The sequence below is a fragment of the Corvus moneduloides genome, chromosome 4 (assembly GCF_009650955.1).
Source record: "Corvus moneduloides isolate bCorMon1 chromosome 4, bCorMon1.pri, whole genome shotgun sequence".
In the NCBI taxonomy this organism is placed as follows: domain Eukaryota; kingdom Metazoa; phylum Chordata; class Aves; order Passeriformes; family Corvidae; genus Corvus; species Corvus moneduloides.
Genome location: NC_045479.1, coordinates 44,257,652 through 44,276,764, shown reverse-complemented (window position 1 = coordinate 44,276,764; position 19,113 = coordinate 44,257,652). Strand labels below are relative to the sequence as shown.

At 42.3% G+C, this 19,113-nt stretch overlaps 1 long non-coding RNA gene across 1 annotated transcript; it reads left to right on the top strand.

Annotated features, from left to right (window-relative positions):
• The first annotated feature begins 9,549 nt into the window (after positions 1-9,549).
• Positions 9,550-17,489, top strand: LOC116443531. Its single transcript, XR_004239951.1, has 2 exons — positions 9,550-10,096; positions 12,368-17,489. It is a non-coding gene; the product is annotated as an uncharacterized LOC116443531 (long non-coding RNA).
• The last annotated feature ends 1,624 nt before the right edge of the window (positions 17,490-19,113 follow it).

Genomic DNA, 19,113 nt, shown 5'->3' with positions numbered 1-19,113 from the left:
AATCTTTGGCAAAACTGAGTTTCAAAAGGTGGATGGGTTTAGATCAGATAAAATTTAACAGCACACATTTCAGATTCACAGTAGTTCCATATCTGGTATCCACACGTCAGTTCCTGGGAGTTTCCTGTTCAACTAAAGTATGGTCTAGCTCTGAAGCTGAAGATCTTGGACAAACTGTAGGTTTCGGACGGGTTCGGTCGGGACGGAGACGGAGAGATCTCTATAGGCAGGTCTTGGGACACAGTCGGTTTATTGTAAAGGCGTGGGTATAGGGGCACTGCAGAGAGCTGCCAGACTCAGCTCTGAGCAGGCCCAAGAGAGTAAGCAGGTGAGAGAGAGAGAGAGGGTGTAAGAGCAAGAGTGGAAGTAAGGAAGGAAAGGAATGAAGTGTCTGAAGTCCTGGTTACAATACAATAAATCATCTTCTGTACTGAATATTCTAATTGTCACTAACCAATCTAATACAAGATACAAATCCTATAGCATTTACATACAGCCTATAAGAGTTCTTATATTACCATAGAGTGTTACATCTTAACTTCTAAAAACCACTCTTTGGACCCCTTCTGCTGAGCTAGTAGGGTCTGCTCTGACCCTTGGACCTGTTTGCACGCAGAGGGTATTGTTCCATCAAGAGGGGATTATCTTCAGTTGGCCATACCATTGTTTTCTAGTTGTTCAGTAACTAAGACTTGGTATTTCAAAAGTGGCTTTCATTTCGATGTTGCCTGTAGTTTTCATATTCCCAAAATCTTTTGTCAGGCAATCATATTTACAATGCTTTTCTGTTTCATCTTCCCCAACAACAAACCTTAGGATATCAGACTTTCTCAGTTCTTTGTGGGTAGCAGCAACTCTTCTGTATAGGATCACAGGAATTTTGTGATGGTCTTGGCTGGAATTTTTCTCTTGTTACGCCAGGTTGTTGGTCACACTTTGACTGTGCTCCATGGAGATAGACTGGAATTCTCTGGAATATATCCCACTGTAGAAATGAAAGATGCTATAAACAGCAATATTCAATATTTGGAAGAAGAAAAGGCTTCCTTGTGTTTAGGGCTATGAAGGAACAGGATGTGAGATGATTGGCCATAACTTATAATATATAGCCATGTTGTTTCCTTGGCAAGAAATAGGATGGGTGTTATTGTTCATGGAGACACCATTCTTTAATTATTCCAAGAGATCCCAAGAGCATTTTGCACATATCCTAGTACTGTGCTTTGATGAACCACATTTATTCATGGTCTTAAGACAAAAAAATCCTCAGAGCTTTTAACACCTCACAATTTCTACCAAAAATCCAACAGTGCACTCCTTAGCAAAAATAGCCACCATTCTTTCCTTGTTCCAAATTATTAGTTCTAATTTGTGGGATGATGACCTGTCTAACAAATTTAGTCCATTGAACTTAAGCTGAACCATACTACGTAATGTTTCTCTTCACCACCCTGAACAGGCTTACTTGTTTCACTCAAACTTGGTGTAACAACAGGTTGAGATAAATATTGTTTAAAGTGTTGGGTGTAAGTACCACCCTTCATCTTAGAAGGGCTATAGGAGGTAGCTAAATAAAAGCAAAGTTAAACTCAAATTAAAGGCACACATGGGCTTGAACTCATTGGATGGAAAGGTTTTGCTGTGGGACTATGTGTGACAGCGAGAGGAGGATGAGAGGGAATGAAGTTAACCGGTGTCATGGTTTAACCCCAGCCAGCAGCCAAGCCCCAGGCAGCTGGACTCCATAGATGGAGGAACTGCTCTTTATTGTGTGCCAGCACTTGTGGACATCAACAAACGTAGCGAAGAGTGTTCCTTCCCTATCTTTTTTTCTTATTTTTGTTTACCTCAAGGGATGAAAACATCTCATCTATCAAGAGTTTATGCAATCTGAACCATACTGGAGAACATTGTAATACTGCAATCTGATAGTCTTGTTTCATGTGAATCAATAATTTTGTACTCACATGAATATCTAAAAGATTTTTATTTTTTAAGCAGATGCAAAATGTCCATTAGTTGATTTTTTTACATGACATATGGACAGATTGATTTTTCTGAAATTCCTTATTTAACCTTGAGTGGTTAAGAAAACTCTTTGGCCTTTGCTGGTTCTACTATAGAAGAACTACTTATATTTCATTTAAAATGCTGAATCTTTATCACAGATTTGCTTTCTCTAAAGTATTGATTAACTACTGCAGTTCAAAGGTGCTTTGAAATCTTCATCTTCCTTAGTTGTCCAGCATGTTGGATCCTGCAGTGTTCTTTGCTCTTTCTTGAGATTTTGAATACACCAGACTTCTCAAAATTTCCTGCACTTGCCACTCTTCCTGTTGAGGAAATCTATATCCATAACTTTGTGGTTTAGCAATGGCAGTAGCAGGATGAACAGGAGTCTCTGAAATCCAACCTACCTTGCCATCAAGTTGTGGTGCAAGAGAAGTTAAAGAACATGATGCAGAACAGTGTCTCCAGAAAATGTCTGTCTTTTTGTACCAAGAGACATCACCTTCCCTTCCTGCCTAATCTGTCCCTCTCCCAAAGGTTTCCATTTTTGAAAAAAACCTCAACCACACACAATACAAATAAATCCCAAACTGATGGTTCTTTACAATAATCTGCCGTGCCGTTTGAAACATTGTTTCTGCTCTCTGTTGTGATGTGGTAACCATCAGCAAAATGGAAAAGCAGATAACCAGAGATGGTAATACTGTCTTTGATTGCTCCACATGAGTCAGTCAAGCTTGTCTGGAAGTACCCAGAGAGGGCAGATCCATGTTCACTTTTGGTAATGTTTTGGTGAGGTGGTGATGAGAAAATGTGATTTTACTTAATTGTTTTGATTTTGAGATAGTTAATTTCATCTTTTCAGTAAGTCTGAGTCAGCCAAGCCTGTTGATTCCCTGTGATGGTTGCATGGTTCTTCTTCACAGAAGGCAGAGAACAGAAATGTAATTAAGTGTCTCAGAGGTGAAAAAAGGAGTTGCTCTGAGGCAGCAGCTCTCAGGGGCTGGACAGCTTATTGGAGGACTTTCTTCTATTAACTACTTTTAGAATTGTGTATGTTTCTTTAAATGCATTCAGAAAATGTCACGTCCTAAGCACAACAGGCAATAATCCAAGTGACTAAAATAAGAACAAAACTTGGCCATAACTTCAAAAATAATAATTTTAGGCTTCAGACTATTTGCTGTATAGCTCACATGAATTACATCAATTGCCAACACCACCACCATCAGCTTTTCGAAACAGTTGTTTAGTTTTGTATTACTATCAAATACTTTATCTTGATAGCATAATTAGTGATTTACTGCACCCAAACTGGGCTATGTTATTACAATCCCTAGACAGTAATCCCCGGCTGATCACTCGCTAGAGTCAGCTGAGAGGTTGCTAGCTAATGGTCCAATACAAACTGAAGTGCTGTTCACTATCTAATAAACACATTTGTTCATAGCACACTTGCTAATAAGGGCACCACTAAAAAGAACATCCCTTAATCACTGGAGTATTTTTAGTGCATACTAAACAAACTTCTTACCCAAAAGAAGAACTAAGCATCCACTCTACTAAAAGAACACCTCACTTAATACACACTGAGAACAGTATGTTCAAAATTGTGTTGAAATTAATTATTTCTGACATTTTCCCCAAAATAACACTTTAACAAGCCTCTGCTTGTCTGCAGCTGCTCAGGATGACATTATGGAAGAAGGCAGCTAGGTGGAGGACTTGTTATGGTGCTCACATTCATGCAGCCATCATCGAGGCTGGACTAGAGGAGATGTTAGTTTCATGCTCTGAGAAGAGTCATTTTGTTGAATTGCTGAGATTACCCACATGTTACAAAATTAAGGAGAAATATAATTATTTCCTAGGTCCATCATCACATGCTTTGGGTTTTTTCTAGGCTGTTTTGATTTATTTTTTTCTATGCTTACATGAAAAAATATTCTTGTCACTTAAGCTAGGATTTTTTCCAGTGAAGCTTTTTCCACCTGAAGTTTGCTCGTCCTTTGTATTTAAAATGCTGAAAGAAAAATTTAGCCAAAACTCTAAGCACTTTCACACCTGTAAATACTAGCTAAAAATAGGGAAGTAACCTTCCCAATAATAATTCTGTGACTTGAGCACCTTCTAATACCCCTCTGCTGCAGTCTTTGGTGCCAGAGCCATGTGGCACACTGCATGCTGTGGGGCCCCTGGCCCTGCTGCTCTCAGCTCTGCACGGCAGAACAGCGAGACTGTCATGATATGAACACATCACACAAGCAAGGCTCATAGGACACAGAGGTGGAAGATAAAGTTTGGAGTAGTGTCTAAAAAGCAAAGCCGTAATATCTTCAGCAGACCCAGCAGATAAAAAGAGGGACTGGGTTGTAACTGTCATACAATGTCAGAAATCAGAAGGGATCTGAGCCATCAAACCCAATTAGCCAGCTATTGAAGGAAAGAACATCTTAATTATGTTCTTCCCCCAACACCTTTCTGCTACCATAGACCTCTTTAGATGGAGTGCCTGCAGGTAACTGCTCTCATTGCCCACAACTCCTTAGTGACATGTTGTCCTTTGTGGTCTGTGTTTTCTTTTTACACTGGATATACCCATGTGACATGCCCACATAGGATGGTTATGTATCCATTTGTTTATCAGACAGAATTCACAGAATCACAGATCCCTTGTGGTTGGGAGGGACCTCTTAAAGGTCATCTGGTCCAACCTCACCTTGCTCAGGAAGGGTCACTTAAGGTTGGTTGCCCAAGACCATGTCTAGATGGCTTTTGAATATTCCAAAGATGGGATGCCCAGCCTCCCTGGGCAACCTGTGCCCTGATATTCAGAGGGAACCAGCTGTGTTTCAGGTTGTGTCTGTTGTAACAGGTTCTTTCTCTGGGTACCCTTGAAAAGAGCCCGGCTCCATCCTCTTTACACCTTCCCTTCAGGTGTTTGTACACACTGATGAGATCCCTCTGAGCCTCCTCTTCTCCAGGCTGGACAGTCCCAGATCCCTTGGCCTTGCCTCATATGTGAGGTGGTCCAGTCCCTTCATCATCTGTGTGGTCCTTAGCTAGACTCCCTCAAATAGCTCAATACCACTCTTGTAGTGGGGAGCCCAGAACTGGACACAGTACTCCAAGTGTAGCCTCCGCAGTGCTGAGCTGAGGTGAAGGATCATCTCCCTCAACCTGCTGGCAGTACTTTGCCTAACACTTGCCTTCTTTGCAGCAAGGCCACTTTGCTGGCTCATGTTCAACTGGGTGTCCATCAGGACCTTCACGGCCTCTTCTACCAAGCTGCTTTTGAGCAAGTGTGCAAAAAAAAAAAAAAAGAAAATGCTATCAAATAGAAGAGTTGTTCTATAAATTTCCAAATTTACAAAAGAGCTAGGTAGATCCTATTAATGCCATCTTCCCAGGTTAGTGAAAAGGAAGAGTTATAACGTGTGAATAAAATAGCCCCATTTCTGCTGATGGCGCATGTTGTATATTTTGTAGCTATTAATAACTGAGCTATTAAGGGGAGTCAGTAATGACCTGCTCAATTCAGCATTAAAATTGTGACTGAGTCTATAGCTGATCTGTGACAAATTTTGTGTTTTCAAGTATTGGGGTACACTGCCCAATAACATTCTAAGCACATAGTCAAGGGTGTTTGGTTTTGCCTACCAACTTCTTTCCAGCTGCTTTAAAGTCTATAATACAAGTGGTAAAGAGACTTCAAATAAAATTTTGTACCTTTTTAACAAAATTGAGATCCAGAACTGAGACTGCACCTCTCCAGCAGAGATATGTTTCATGTTCAGCCAACCCCGCCAGAACATTGGATATGTTGAATGTTCTCTAGCCCTGCAAACTCAGTGTTTCCTTGATGCCATTTTCCCTATCACAGCATCAAAATATTAGCTCATGTGGGAGGTTGGTGTTGTGGTGGTCTGGAGAGCACTGCTGCCCATGAAAGCAATTATTCTGCTTCTCCCACTTGCTGATCATCTTACCAAAAGACTTCCAGAATAGGTAGGGAACCGTTCTAAGGCTGAGATGTAATTACCAGATGGCAGCTGCTGCTTTTTTTTTTGTGGTGGAGTGATGGACAGCCTTCTTGTGCCACTGCTCAAAGCCATGCAGAAAGCTCTTTGGAGAGGCTGTTTCTGAGGTGGCCCTGAAGAAAGCTGGATCCCTGGACTTGCATGAGGCAAGGAGAAAATTCCTGTCAGCCAGCTTGTGCATGCTCCCCATCCCTTTCTTCCCCCCAGCTCCTGGGAACACTTCCTGTGGCAGTAGTTTGTGGGGATTTCTGTGCTAGTTTTTGTAATACAGATTTCTAAGTTTTAGAGGAAAAATGTGGGTTTTCATTTGATTCTGAACTGACTGATAATTCTTGAAAAATTTAAATAGAAAAAACCCCTGCATATTCTAGCTACAGTTGTCCATATTTTCTCAAACTTTAGTTACCTGGATAATTGTGGGAAACGATGCAAAGTCCTTTTTGAATAGGACCTCTTCCCCAAATGAGCATCAGGATGAGCAATTGGCAAACCCCATCAGAGAACCTTCCTGGGGCAGCTCCTGTAGAGCAGGCAGCGAGCAACTGTTGTACCCCTGCAGCCGCACAACCAGCCGCATGGTGGAGCTAGGCTTGAGGAGAAGGAGGTGAAAACATCCCAGGAGATGCTCCTTCTGGCTTCGGAAGGAGAGATGCTGCCTCCCAGAGTGCTGGCAGGTTTCCTGCTTGTTGTCTTCCAGACGTAAATGATCAGTAGGCTTTCAAGTAGAGACCAAACGCACAAAGAAAAAGCAGTTGTTAACAGGGAAGAGGTTTAGCAAGCTCTTCAGCAAAGCTAAATAGCAAGATTGAGTGCCAGTGAGCACAGGACCCCAGCTACACACCTGCCTGCTGCAATGAAAACATAAGATTAGGGGAAAAGTTTAATTTTCTGGATGTTGAATACCATGACTAATTTCCACCAAAAAACCGTATTTCATCAGGATCTAAAACACAGCCTATGACTCGGAATAAGGCTACAATTGTTTCTGTGGACATTGCTAACTGTGAATAAGAGGTTTAACTGAGCAGTAACATCCTGCATTTCCAGAAAAAAAAAAAAAGAGGATTACTGCAGCAACTCCTTTCAGACGACTCTTCTGTTCACTGCAATGAAATCACTTCAAAATTAATTGTCATATTAAGTATCAGTTAACCACACCATTTGAAGGAGATACAGAATTTCTCTCTCCTGATGGAGTTTCCCAGCAGTCAGGCAGGAGAAGCTGTAGGTGGCACCATGGCACCCTGCGGGAGGTGCTGGGCAGTTCTGACTCATAACTGAGCTGGTGAACAGAAACCACAGACTCGGTGGACACGCCACTTTTATGGCACGTTGCAATCTCCCTCCCTCCAGCGGCCGTCCTGGCCTCTGTACATTACCCATCCCTGGCTTTCCTCACCAGATAACCGCTTATTCACCCTCTTCCTTCCACTCATCACAAACACTCATTGTACAGCACCAATACCACTGGGTTTTGCTGTAGATTTATTCCAGTTATCCTTTTTTAGAGAGGGCTAAAATCTGTGATTGAGCACAATGATTGTCCCTTAGGGAAAGGGACAGCCAAAGATGTTATTAGTTCCTATTAAGTGGCAATGCCAAAACTTCACAGGATCAGGTTTTATATGACCGGATATATTTAGCAATTTAGCAGTACTGTAAGTGAGGATGTGCATCATTTCCTGGGATTGTCAAGCCTTTGATGGAACTCTTGGAATGCAATGAATAATATTATTACAATACTGTACTTTCTTAAACATAGTGGACATAATTGAAGTCCCACCCACAGAGGTCAGATCCATCTGACTCACTATTGTTAAGAGTTAAGAGACTTCCATTTATTTTAACAATGGTTTGTTTAGAATATGAAGTCAATGAATTTCTTGCCTTTGTGGAAGGTGTCATTTCACTATGTCAGGGACAATGTGGAGTTCTGGAGTAAAGCTATAAATAGAGTACAGATACTATTGGATCTAGTTGTCACTTAACAAAAGTTAAATCTGCTTTGATTAAATCAGTGAAATTATTTGCATCAGTGTATTATCTAGTCTGGTATATTTAGAATGGGTCTATACCTTTAAAAGTAGGATTGCTAAACGGATACCAGTGTAGGCTATATGAAACAATAACACTTCCAAAAATTCTGGAGTTTTAGGTATTTTGCTTACTCCTTTCATCACAGTTAACTAGATTAGAGAAAAAATTGTATTCCTCATTTTTATGTCAGTATGTATTTTACCATCTGGAGCTTTTGCAGAAGCACAGAACCAATGCACTGTATTTGTATCAAGCATTGCACTGGGACTTTTAAGGGGATCCCATCAGGAGAAAAAGAGTTTAAGCTATTATTACCAATAACAGCAAAATAATTATTAATGAAAGCCATTAGCAAAAAGCAATCTCTATTTTTCTGCTGATTAGTCTATGGATTTGATAGCTGTCTGTGTAAAATTAGTTTCATGGCTTTGCTGATATGGCCACTAAGATCCAGATCTTCAGAGGCATTTCAGTTTGGGAATCCAGGGCAAGCCTGGTGCTTGTGTTTATTATTAGGAGCCTAAATAACTTTGTGGAGCCAGACAATAGTTCCTGCTAATGGAAACTCCTTAATCTGTACCTAACTCTGTTACTTTGAACAGTCTGGTTTTCAAGCTTAAAAAGAAGAACAGGGAAAACCAAGACTTCTTTTTCTCTCTTAAAATAAGGAAAGAGGGCTGAAAGGTTCCATCCAGTGATAGTCTTTCCACACAGAAGCTCATGCTCCTAGAGATGCTTTTGCAGGGTGACCTACCCGAGGTGCAGGGATGGACAGGACAGTCAACAGCTGCAGTGAGGATGCAGGTTGGCAGCCCTCCTCACCCTCTCAGTGAGGGAACCACAAAGTGGCAAAAAAGCAGCAATTCCAGGCAATGCATCTTCTAGCTTTCTTAAGGCAAAGAACTGAAGCACTACAGAGGCCTGACATCTCTGAAGGAGATGTTCTGCAACCCTGCAAACCCAATCTGCTCCACTGCGCACCACATGCCATCCCCATTGTTTCCCTTGGAGAAGCTTAGGGCTGGCAGTGCTTGTCCTCATCATCAGCACATGCTTGGTGGGCAAACCATCACCTTACTCCTGTCCATATTTACTGATAACTGAATGAGGAGCAGACTTACTCAGCTGGGGCTGCAGGTATATGTTATACTACTTTTCTTTCATACTTGCATGAGAGAAACACATCAGCACATCTTGCTGCATGTGGTACTGGTGAATGTTCTGGATAAACAAGGCAAAAGATGCTGGCAGCATCTGGCAGTATGAACGGCCAAGATGCAAAGGAGTAGAAGGGACAGTGCTTGAAAGCCAATTCTCAGATCATTGTACAGATCACTGCAAATTTTCTCCTCAAGCTGAAGGTGAAATGGCAGAGTTCAACACAACACTGGAATGAATCTAGGTTTCATTCATGATTTATTTTGCTGTCTTGCTTACATAACCCACCTAATCCTGCCTCCTAGCTTGGTAAATCACAGCTTGCAGTGCTCTTCTTAGGCATCAGAGGATCGTGATGAAAAGCAAATCTCATTACCCATCAGCAGTGCAAGAGATAGAAAGTAAAGAGAATTATAATGTTGCCACCTCGGTGGAATCAGTTTTGTCTCCATTTTTATCCAGTATTAACTCTTAGACACACAAATGCACTGTGCCAGTGGGGTGGTAAATGAGGTAGGAATTGGAGTACAGGATTTTCCGTGACCAGAGGAGCCCAGATCTCAGGCTGAAGGTGTGGGATTAGTGAGTCAGGGGCCATGCTTATTCCAGTGTCCTCAGTTAAGCCCTCAAGTAAGTAGGCAGGATTTATAAAGAGATACTGAACCTTCCAAAATAGCACTCTCACTGGCGTATCTTGGCCAATAACATCAATGTGAGGCACTTAAAAATATGCTCTTATTTATTGATCTAAGCAGGAGATGAACTCTTCTGGCAATTTATTCCCAGTGGGAAGATGGAATATCTGGGACATCTGACCTTGTACACCCTCCCTTGGTACTGGGGAGGTGCAGGTTTGTCTTTCATTCTTTTGTGCAAAAACAAGGGCAGTGCTGAAAATATTTGGGGCGGTGGGGGGGGGGGGGGGGGAAAGGCTGGCCTCTAATTCAGTCACTTCGGTCACAAAGTTACATGAGTAACTTTGGTCTTGTTTCTTCAGACAGTTGGGCTTTTTTCTTACAGTAATTTGCTGGGATTGAAATAGAGTATGGCCAAACAGGCCCACAGGGAGGAAGGGGAAGGGTGAGCAGAAGAAGCACTAGGGTGGCAGTCATTCACAGGAGCCTTTAATCCTCAGATTGTCTGAAAAAATGAGGCTAGCTAAATATTGGCTGTCCTCCAACAAACTGCTCCTGGAAAACTGCTCTCCTGGGGAAGGGCTGAACTAGGTGTTCAAACCAGCCCCTGCAGACCTCAAAGATGAAGTAAAGTAGAGTCTACTACAGAGACGGCACCATTTTTCCTAGGCCCTCCTTCACTGAGAGCTGAATCCAGCCCCTGACAAAGCAGGGACATGGGATCATTGCTCCAGCCTGAAAAGGATAGATGGAAGCAATGCTGTCAGAGCACGCATGACCCCATCTCTCTTCGACCAGTTCTGATTAGGAACCTTGTGTTTTGCAGCAGTAGCAGAACAAATGCAGTCAGGAAGGCCATGTGAAATCAATTTTTGTTTAATTATTCATTGCACATTTCTATGCTGTACTGAGAAAATAATTCCAAACCCTTTAGTACCCAGCTACTTTCAGCTGCTTTCCTGAAGGCAAGCATGTGACTCTGGTTTCAATTGCTACTGTAAATATACAATTATTTATAAACTACCTCAGAGGGACCATATGGTCTCCTTTTGAATAAAAATGCACAGACAGAGCTGAAAAAAAATCAGTGAAAGAGAGGCATAGTAAATTGATATGTAGCAAACCATCTGCTTCCATGTTCGAGTGATGTTATAACAAACTGCAGGAGGCACAGCTAAGACAACTGTAGAGAGTCAACTCCTTCTTGGTATTTGTGGATCTTCTGCCTAGTATCAATTTTGTGTTGTCATTTACTCCAGCAATATACCAGGAAAGCCATTTGGCTACCTTCTTCATGCCTGGGACTAACAACCTTCTGTGGTTTCTCTTGCATATGCCTACCCAGTGAACACCCCTCAATTTGATTTAAGTTGCTTTGACTTTTGCTAGGTCTGTGAAACACACTGAGTATCACTAATCAACTGTGCTAAAATTAAAATGTTTTGAACAAGGTTATTTCTGTAAATCAGAAAAAAAGCCTGATGTAGACTTCATTTATTAAAATATTTTCTATGCAGGTCCAAAACTTACTATGGCTTTGCTTGGATGATGTCAGAGTAATGTTTGTGTTAGTTCTCAGTTATTACAAAGGAGCTGTGAAAGCTGCAGAGATCTAGTTTGTGTTATTGCTCTCATAATGTTGGGATACCATAAGTACAGGTGCCAAATGGAAGCATCGTTGATGTCACTTGGGTTATGGTGCAGCAATGTGAACCCTCAAATGGGTCGCTGGCTCCGCAGGGAGAGGGTGGCTCAGTACCAGCAAAAGTGCAGTGTAGTTGGTTGTGGGTGTGAGCACGCTGTCCTTTGCTTTGCTCCGTTCAGCACTACAGGAGCTAGGCTGCTGGCAGTCCCTCGAAAGCACAAGGGCAGTGACTGAAAAACTATGGGTTTGTTATGGCAAGAAAAGAATGACAGGCAGGACAGCAGTCCTAGCACCAACCCCATGAGTTTGGGAACAGTTCAGTGAGCCTGTCTGGCACATGCAGTGAGTTACTTTTGCTCTTCCATGGTTTGTGAGCTTGTCCAGGGGCCAAGAAGCTGTCTGTGCCCTTCCTGCCCAGCTTCTGAGAGCAGGCAGGCAGAGTGAGGATGACCTCTGTGCATGAGGAGAGGAAGTCTCAGGTCTGAACTGCCCCATGAAAATCCAGCTCTGGCTACACTGCCTGGGCAAGGAGGAGAGGGGAGACACCTGAAAATACTTGGGATCTTTATAAAAACTCAAGAAAAATATAATTTTCTATAAAAAGGCAAAGGAAATGAACATATAAAGAATATAAGCAATGTGCATTTTCTGAAGTATTATGGTTATAATAATGTAACAATAATACGAATAATATAATGATCAATATTATTAAAATTAATTCAAATGGCTCGTGTTTTGACATGGGAATTTCAGCCACAGGGCAGAGACTGAGTCAGACAGAAAAGAAGAAGCATTAAAAAGGGAATTATAAATAAACTGATTTGCCTTATTTTCTTCCCTAGTCCTCCTCAAGGCCATCAAACACAGGACCACAGTCAAACAGGCCTTCAGGCACACATCTCCTTGCCTGGCCAACTCTGAGGAGATGTTGAGTCTCTTGTGGACACTTTCTTCCTTTGCAGTGTGTTTCATGCCTCTCTTCAGAGTACATTGAACAGAGACTTCACCATCTTGACTGACTGTGTATTGCAGGGGGCAGTTGGACACTTTCTCATGAGAACCAGCAGCATAGAATACTGAGATGAGAGAGCAGCACATTACTAAAAATGAAAGCATGTCTCATCTAGAGACCTGTATTTCCACACAAAGCTTTCTGACCCTCTGTCAATCTTTCCTTACTTCAACCAGTGGTAAAGTTATGTATGTGCAACCTTTTCTTCTTACTCCCCTCCTAGGCTTCCCCGGTGTGGTGCAGCTTGCTGGAGCATCTCTTTATAGCGTTTACCAAACTTCTTTGGCTGTAAAGCAGTGGACAGAAAAGAAGGTCCTTCTAAAAGCACTATCTTCTCACTTGAAACAGAAAAAGCAATAGGCATACAGCATCTTGCAGAGAAGTTAAGACTGTCACAAGCAATGTCAGCTGGGCTGCTAAATAACATGCACATATTAGTGCAGTGGTATGGCTTTTTTTTTTTTCAGCTGTTGAAGCAAAACATTTGGTGACTGTCTTATCCCAGCCCTAACCATTTGAAAAATGACTCCCAGTGAGGCTTGTGTTTGCCCTTCATTAACTTGACTGGGTGAGGTGGATTTGTTTCGTGGGTCATCAAAACCTTGGACACTGGAGTAACACTTCAGCTTCTGTGTGTTCAGATGTAAAGCAACAAAAAAGGAGGAAATACTTTTGGTGACCCAGTTTCACTGGAGCTGAGAACAGATAGATGTATTTTCTATAGCGTGCAGTATTGCTGCAAAGTGGTGAAGGGGTGAAGTGCTAAACTGCTGGTGTCTGTGCTGATTTGCCTCCTGACTTGGATAAGTATGACAAATTTGTGTCAGGGATTAGTCTTCATTTGTAGCCTGCAAGGACAAATCCTATAGGCAGTGATGGTTTTATTCTGCTGACTGTGGAGATGAGTAAAAATAGCAGCAATAGCTAAAGACAGTCTTATAAATATGAGTGTTTATGCAAAATAATGTTTGCCACCAGAACAGAGAAGACTTTGGGGCCTAGTTGTGCAATTCTCAGTAGCCAGCACTATCTATGGTGGCTACCTCCTCACAGCTTGGGCCTTGTGCATTAGATGGTGTTTCACTGTGCTCTAGAACCACTATTGTGCTTGCCTTTAATTTTCAGCTGAGATTTGAAGTAATGTTGTCCTAAGAGACCTGGAGCTCGTACAACTCTAGTGCGGTAGTTTTCATTCCTAAAGATATTTTCCTTAGTAGTACTGTCTGTTTTCCTGGGTTTTTGTTAACTCTCTGCATCTTTTACAGAGTCAGTTTAGATAATTTTTCATTTCTTACCAAGGTTGGAACAAATAAAATATAAATCCTTTATCAGCACTAAAAGATACAAAGGCTTGAAGTCTACCTAGCATTTCTCTTATCCACTTCAACTCCTCAAAGCTATTCATATATAACTTAATATCTTAGTAGAAGTCCATTAAGGCAGTTCTTCAGAAGCCTAAGACATTTTATCAGGTTATATAAATCTAAGGCTAATTCCATTGATCACAGTGGACCTCAACCATTTCACAGCAGGTTGTGAACCTTGGAAAGTCTGTGGAAGTAGTGCCTGGGAATAGCTCTGTGTATCTAATTAGTAAATTAGTGTGGTGTGCCTACCACTTAGTAGTGGTTACTAGTACCGTTTATGAAATAAGCTCTGTACCAACCCTAGGCTTCTTTGCTCATAAAACTTATCACTTGAAATTCTTGTCAAACATTAATTAATTCTTAGAAAATGTACAGCATTTGTATACGGACAGTATATAGCTAATCTGGTCCTTTGTAACAAGACCTTGGGTTTTCTGTCTTCAGCTCATCCACATCCTACTGGAAGGTCTCTGGGATTGAAAATCTGCTGAGGAGATCCATGGCAAGGATACATTAAATCTCTTTCACAGTTTTGAGCCATATAACATCCCAAAGTTGGTACTTCCCCAGCAAGGCAGCAGAGTTGTTACCAGCTGTGTGTTGGGACAATGCTGCCTTTGGTGGAGGTCCACTGATGCAGCACCTATAAAGGTGTGGGGTTGAAAACACTGCGTGTTTTTCTTGTGGATAAATGCCCTCTTCCTGTCTGTCCCCTTATGAAAAGTACCTCTCAGAGCTGGCTTTGATGAATCCTGCTCTTTGTGGGTGTTTTCCTGTCTCAGCTGTGCTAACCACGTTGTTTCCTTAAGGTTAAGTGGGTAGGTAGAGTGTCTTGCAAGACTTGTTTTCTAGCTATTAGTTTTGACCTATTTTGTGTATTGGTATCTGGGCTGTTTGTCCAGATGTGCGTAAAATAAAAAAATACCCCCAAAAAGAAGTTTTCCAATTTTAGACAACTGTTCTGAGCCCTCAGAGGGGTATTCATATTCAGTTGCTTGAGAGGAAGTATGGCTTATTTCTGCAGTAAACAGGACTAGTGGTCTCTTGTGCTTGATAGAGGGTTATAATGTAAATGTAGAAATGTTCTTGCTTGAATGAACTGATTTATTACTGTGCTCTCTTTTAGGATAGTGGAATTGTCCCCAGAGAGGTCAAGGGGTTGGTGATGTACTTGCCTGATGTGCTGAAGTGGAGCCTCACTTGCTCAGTGCTTTAGCTGCCTGCATGGGGTTTGCAGACTGCATGGGATACATCTTCTGCTCTGATACACGTACTTATCATGGTACATCTAAACTCATACTCTGGTCATCCACGGGGACAAGCTTTCTCCTCCCAGTTGTCCAGAGCATGAGTCCTACCGAGAGCTGAATTTGCCCTGGTGTAATCTGTAGCAGGCAGGGACATGCCAGAGCACTAGATGAAGGAAGATAATTAGATGGCATTCATTTATCTGAGCACACTTCCCACTACTTAGAGAGCACTCTGCATCTTGGTGGGCACTGGCAGCCTTGTACAAAAGATATCAGGCCATTCTCTATTCTTTGGCCCTGAGCAGGGGTGAGAATATCATCCCCTCTGTGGGTGAGACTGGTCTGAATGGTAGAGTCAGTAATCACGTGTTACTCTGGGACATCAGCAGCCGTGTGAGGATGACTCGTCTGCTTTTGTAGTGATAATGAATGTGTTTTGAAGCCATCAACACAGCTAGGACTCATTTGTTTTGTCTTTTTTTTGTCAACTGAGTTTAATTGTTTCACAACCAGAACTCTTTGAAAAAACAAACCATTTCTGCATCTTCGACTTCCCGCATTCCTAGGGTTTATTCCATTAACTACAGGGACTGTGGATTCTGGTTAAAATAATCTGCCTCTGGAAATGGAGAAATTGACCTGTGTTGTGCACAGAAAGATGCCAATTAGTTCTCTACTCAAGTAAAAATTTAACAAAGGCTTGAATGTTCCTGTGCCTGTTGCTTTACAAGATTGTTTATCAGTTTACAGGGAGGCCACGCTGCCTTTTCAAAGTGCTGCTGGAGGGCTGCCAGCAACAGTAACAGAAACTATGCTCACTGTTTAAATGCCACTGGATGCAGGAACAGCAGACTGATGCCTGCTTTCCTTTCATTTTGTGATTATCTAATTGCAAGAGATATATAATTCCTTGTTATGTCAGGGAAGTTGTTTCTCCAGCATCTGGTACTTCTCTGATTATCTACAAACGATATCTGAAAATTAATAGCTATTGTGTAAGAAGTACTACTGGGAACTGCTGCCTGCTCTAAGCTCGAGAAGACTTCAGAGACTGCAAGAACTGGCTTTGTCAGTGAACATATAATTTTCTTTTTTTTTTTTCTTTTTCTTTTTCTTTTTTTTATAACATCCTAGTAAATTACAGGCTTTGGTTATGGTTTGAAGAAATGTGTTCTACAAATGTTGTAGCATCTGTATGCTGCTGTTTTTACTGCAGCCATTGTACAGGTCATTAATCTGATCCCACATTGTAAAAATTTCTCCACCCTCTCCAGTTGATGCCTAACTCTGCTATGTTCCCTTATAATTACCTGGGGTAGAACAACAGGTTTTTTTATCCTCAATGCACTTGGCTCTTGCAGCAGTGCTGCTGAGCACCATGCTCACCCCACCTTTGTGACAGACTGCACACCCAGCTCTGATGGGCTGCTCCCAGTGGCCGGGGAGACATCTGGGCAACAGATCCTCCTCTCTCATCCTCATCGGCTGCTCCCCAGGATGAGCTCATGACACAAGCCTGAAGAGGAGAAATAGCAGCTGCAGATGCTCCCATGTCTGATACTTGGTTTTCACCAAACCCCCCTCTGCAAGGGTTGTTGCCGTCCAGTGCTGTGCAAGGGGAATGGTTGAGCAAACCCCTCCTAAGCAAGGTGAGGGGAGATGGCAGGTTTGCCTGGGCTGTGGGGCAGGTCTATAGCAGGCAGCAACAGGGATGGTCCAGCTTTGGTTGCAAAGCTTAAAGTGAGCACTGCTGGGAAAACAGTGGCATTTGGAAAGAATAATTTTTGGGAACCTACCTGAGCACGGGTCCCAAAAAGTGTCCAGGAAGACCACTTGGGAGCATGTCATGGGCATAGTCAGTACTTGGTACATTCAAAGAGTTTAGTCTGAAGTGGTGATCTCCACCAAAAACTAGGTCTCCACCAGCTTTTCATAACTGGCAAAAGGACAGTACTTAAGTTTTACTGCCCAATGGGCAAACACTCTCCCAAGGGTACATGTCCTAGGTAACCCAAAATGCTATTGTATTCCATATCCATCCGTGTCCAAAACATCGTTACTGTTTAAGGCCCAGCAGCACAGCCAGAACCGCAACTGTGGGGCAGTAGGGAGGTGATGATCCCTTTAAAAGTTTCGGGTCTGACACCTTTTTCCCTTTGTCTCCCTATATGCAGTTGGCAGTGGGGGCTGCTATCTTGGAAGGGGTGGTACCCTGCCAGTTTGGGTGTCCCTGTGGAGTTTGTGAGATTTAGCAATTTTGTATGTAGTGATTATTCACTGCTATTTTTTGTCTGTTGCTGTTTCACTCATTAGTAAAACTTATTTTTTCCACTTATACCTACTGGTATTCGTTCTTTATTGGTGGAAAGGGATTGGTTGGAACTAAGGGGAGGTAACTCATTTTAGAGTGTCCACCTCTTTAAATTGTCTTAAACCAAGACAATGTGGCAGGCAGGAGGAGGGGGATCTGGTTACTTCTGGGAAAAGGACCTGACATTTTAAGCCAGACAGCATTTTTAAGGAGGGGATGTAGTTCTTGTCTCCAGGGTACATTCTAACTCATGTTGATGATACACTTTCCTCCATTTTTCCAGGACAGCAGCTTCTGTGGGCCCATAGCTCAGGGAACTCCCAAGGTGGCTTTGATCTGCAGACTGAGTCTCAGACAGGGCTGGCCTGTGCCACCCCAGCCCTCACCATTTACTTTCCTGGCCATATTGTGTAGGCCTAGGCCGATCAACACTATTTTCTAAGAATACCAACAACCTCACATTTTTCAGGCAGTGAGCCATGACAAGGTTGAGGCACACTAAGCCAGCAGCACTGTTCCTTGCCAGTGCCATGACATTTAGTAACACTGACAGCTTCAAGAGTCTCCAGTTTCCCTAACTGTAAGCTGAAAGAGAAATGCCTGGCACTTAATATTTGCAAAACACAGATGATGAGTTGCTTGAAAACTTCTAATGACCCTGGGATCTGTGTTTGGAAGTATTTCAGCCAGAGATCCTTAACACAACTGACTGCAAAACAAAGGGTGCTGCTCTCCTGCATGGGGCTGAGAACAGGGAAGGAAGCTTCCTTGTAGGAAACAAAGCCCATGTTCAGCTTATTATGGGTTTGTGGTTAGAAAGTCTTAGAAATTGACTTCATCACTTGTGTCTGTTCCTACCATCGCTCACTTCCCAAAGTTGGCATGAATTCTTACTTCCAGGTCTTAGTGTAATGGAGAATGAGACATCTTAACAGTGGCTTGAATTTGGGCTTCGGCTTGAAGACTAAATGCAATTTCACATGAATTTTAAGTCAAACTAAGACCCCACTTGAACCATATGGGAAAATGTCTTTCTTCAGGTAAAAGCATTGCTTGCCCTAAGAAATAGTAATTCTTTTTTTTTTTTTTTTCCACTCCCAAACAGGGACTGGTCAGATGTACTCAAAAGAGATCTGGCTGACTTTGGGGATACAAGCCAAAAGTAGAAGTGTGTGGCTGGAAAGGAGATTGGCGTTTTTAACTTTGGCTGTGTGGTTTTAGGTGAACTTCAGGTGAAGCTGTCAGACTGCACTGCAGAAGGCAACAGATATTTGTAGCAGTCTCTGAAGCAAGGAAAAAAAAGAACTACAGTTTCTCTTTTTTTTCTCTGCTCCATAAATTATGTTCCTATGTCTTAAGAAGGCTGAGCTTGGCTGGGTAAAGAAGTGTGTGCAAATGTATGCCAAACAGAAGAGACTATTACACCAGGTCACTGCAGAAGCTTGTACCTCTGTGCTCCCAGGTTTACAGTTTTAAGATACGTCCCCGGGCTTGGGGACCAGACAATGGCTTCCAAATCCTCCCGTCACTTCTCCTGCAGAGGAGCCTAGGGAGCTGTACTCATCCCATGCAGTCAAGTAAGCTCTTCAGTTGTTTGGACTCTAGCCAAGAGGCCTTTTTGTAGGTGGTCACTATAATCTGAACACTA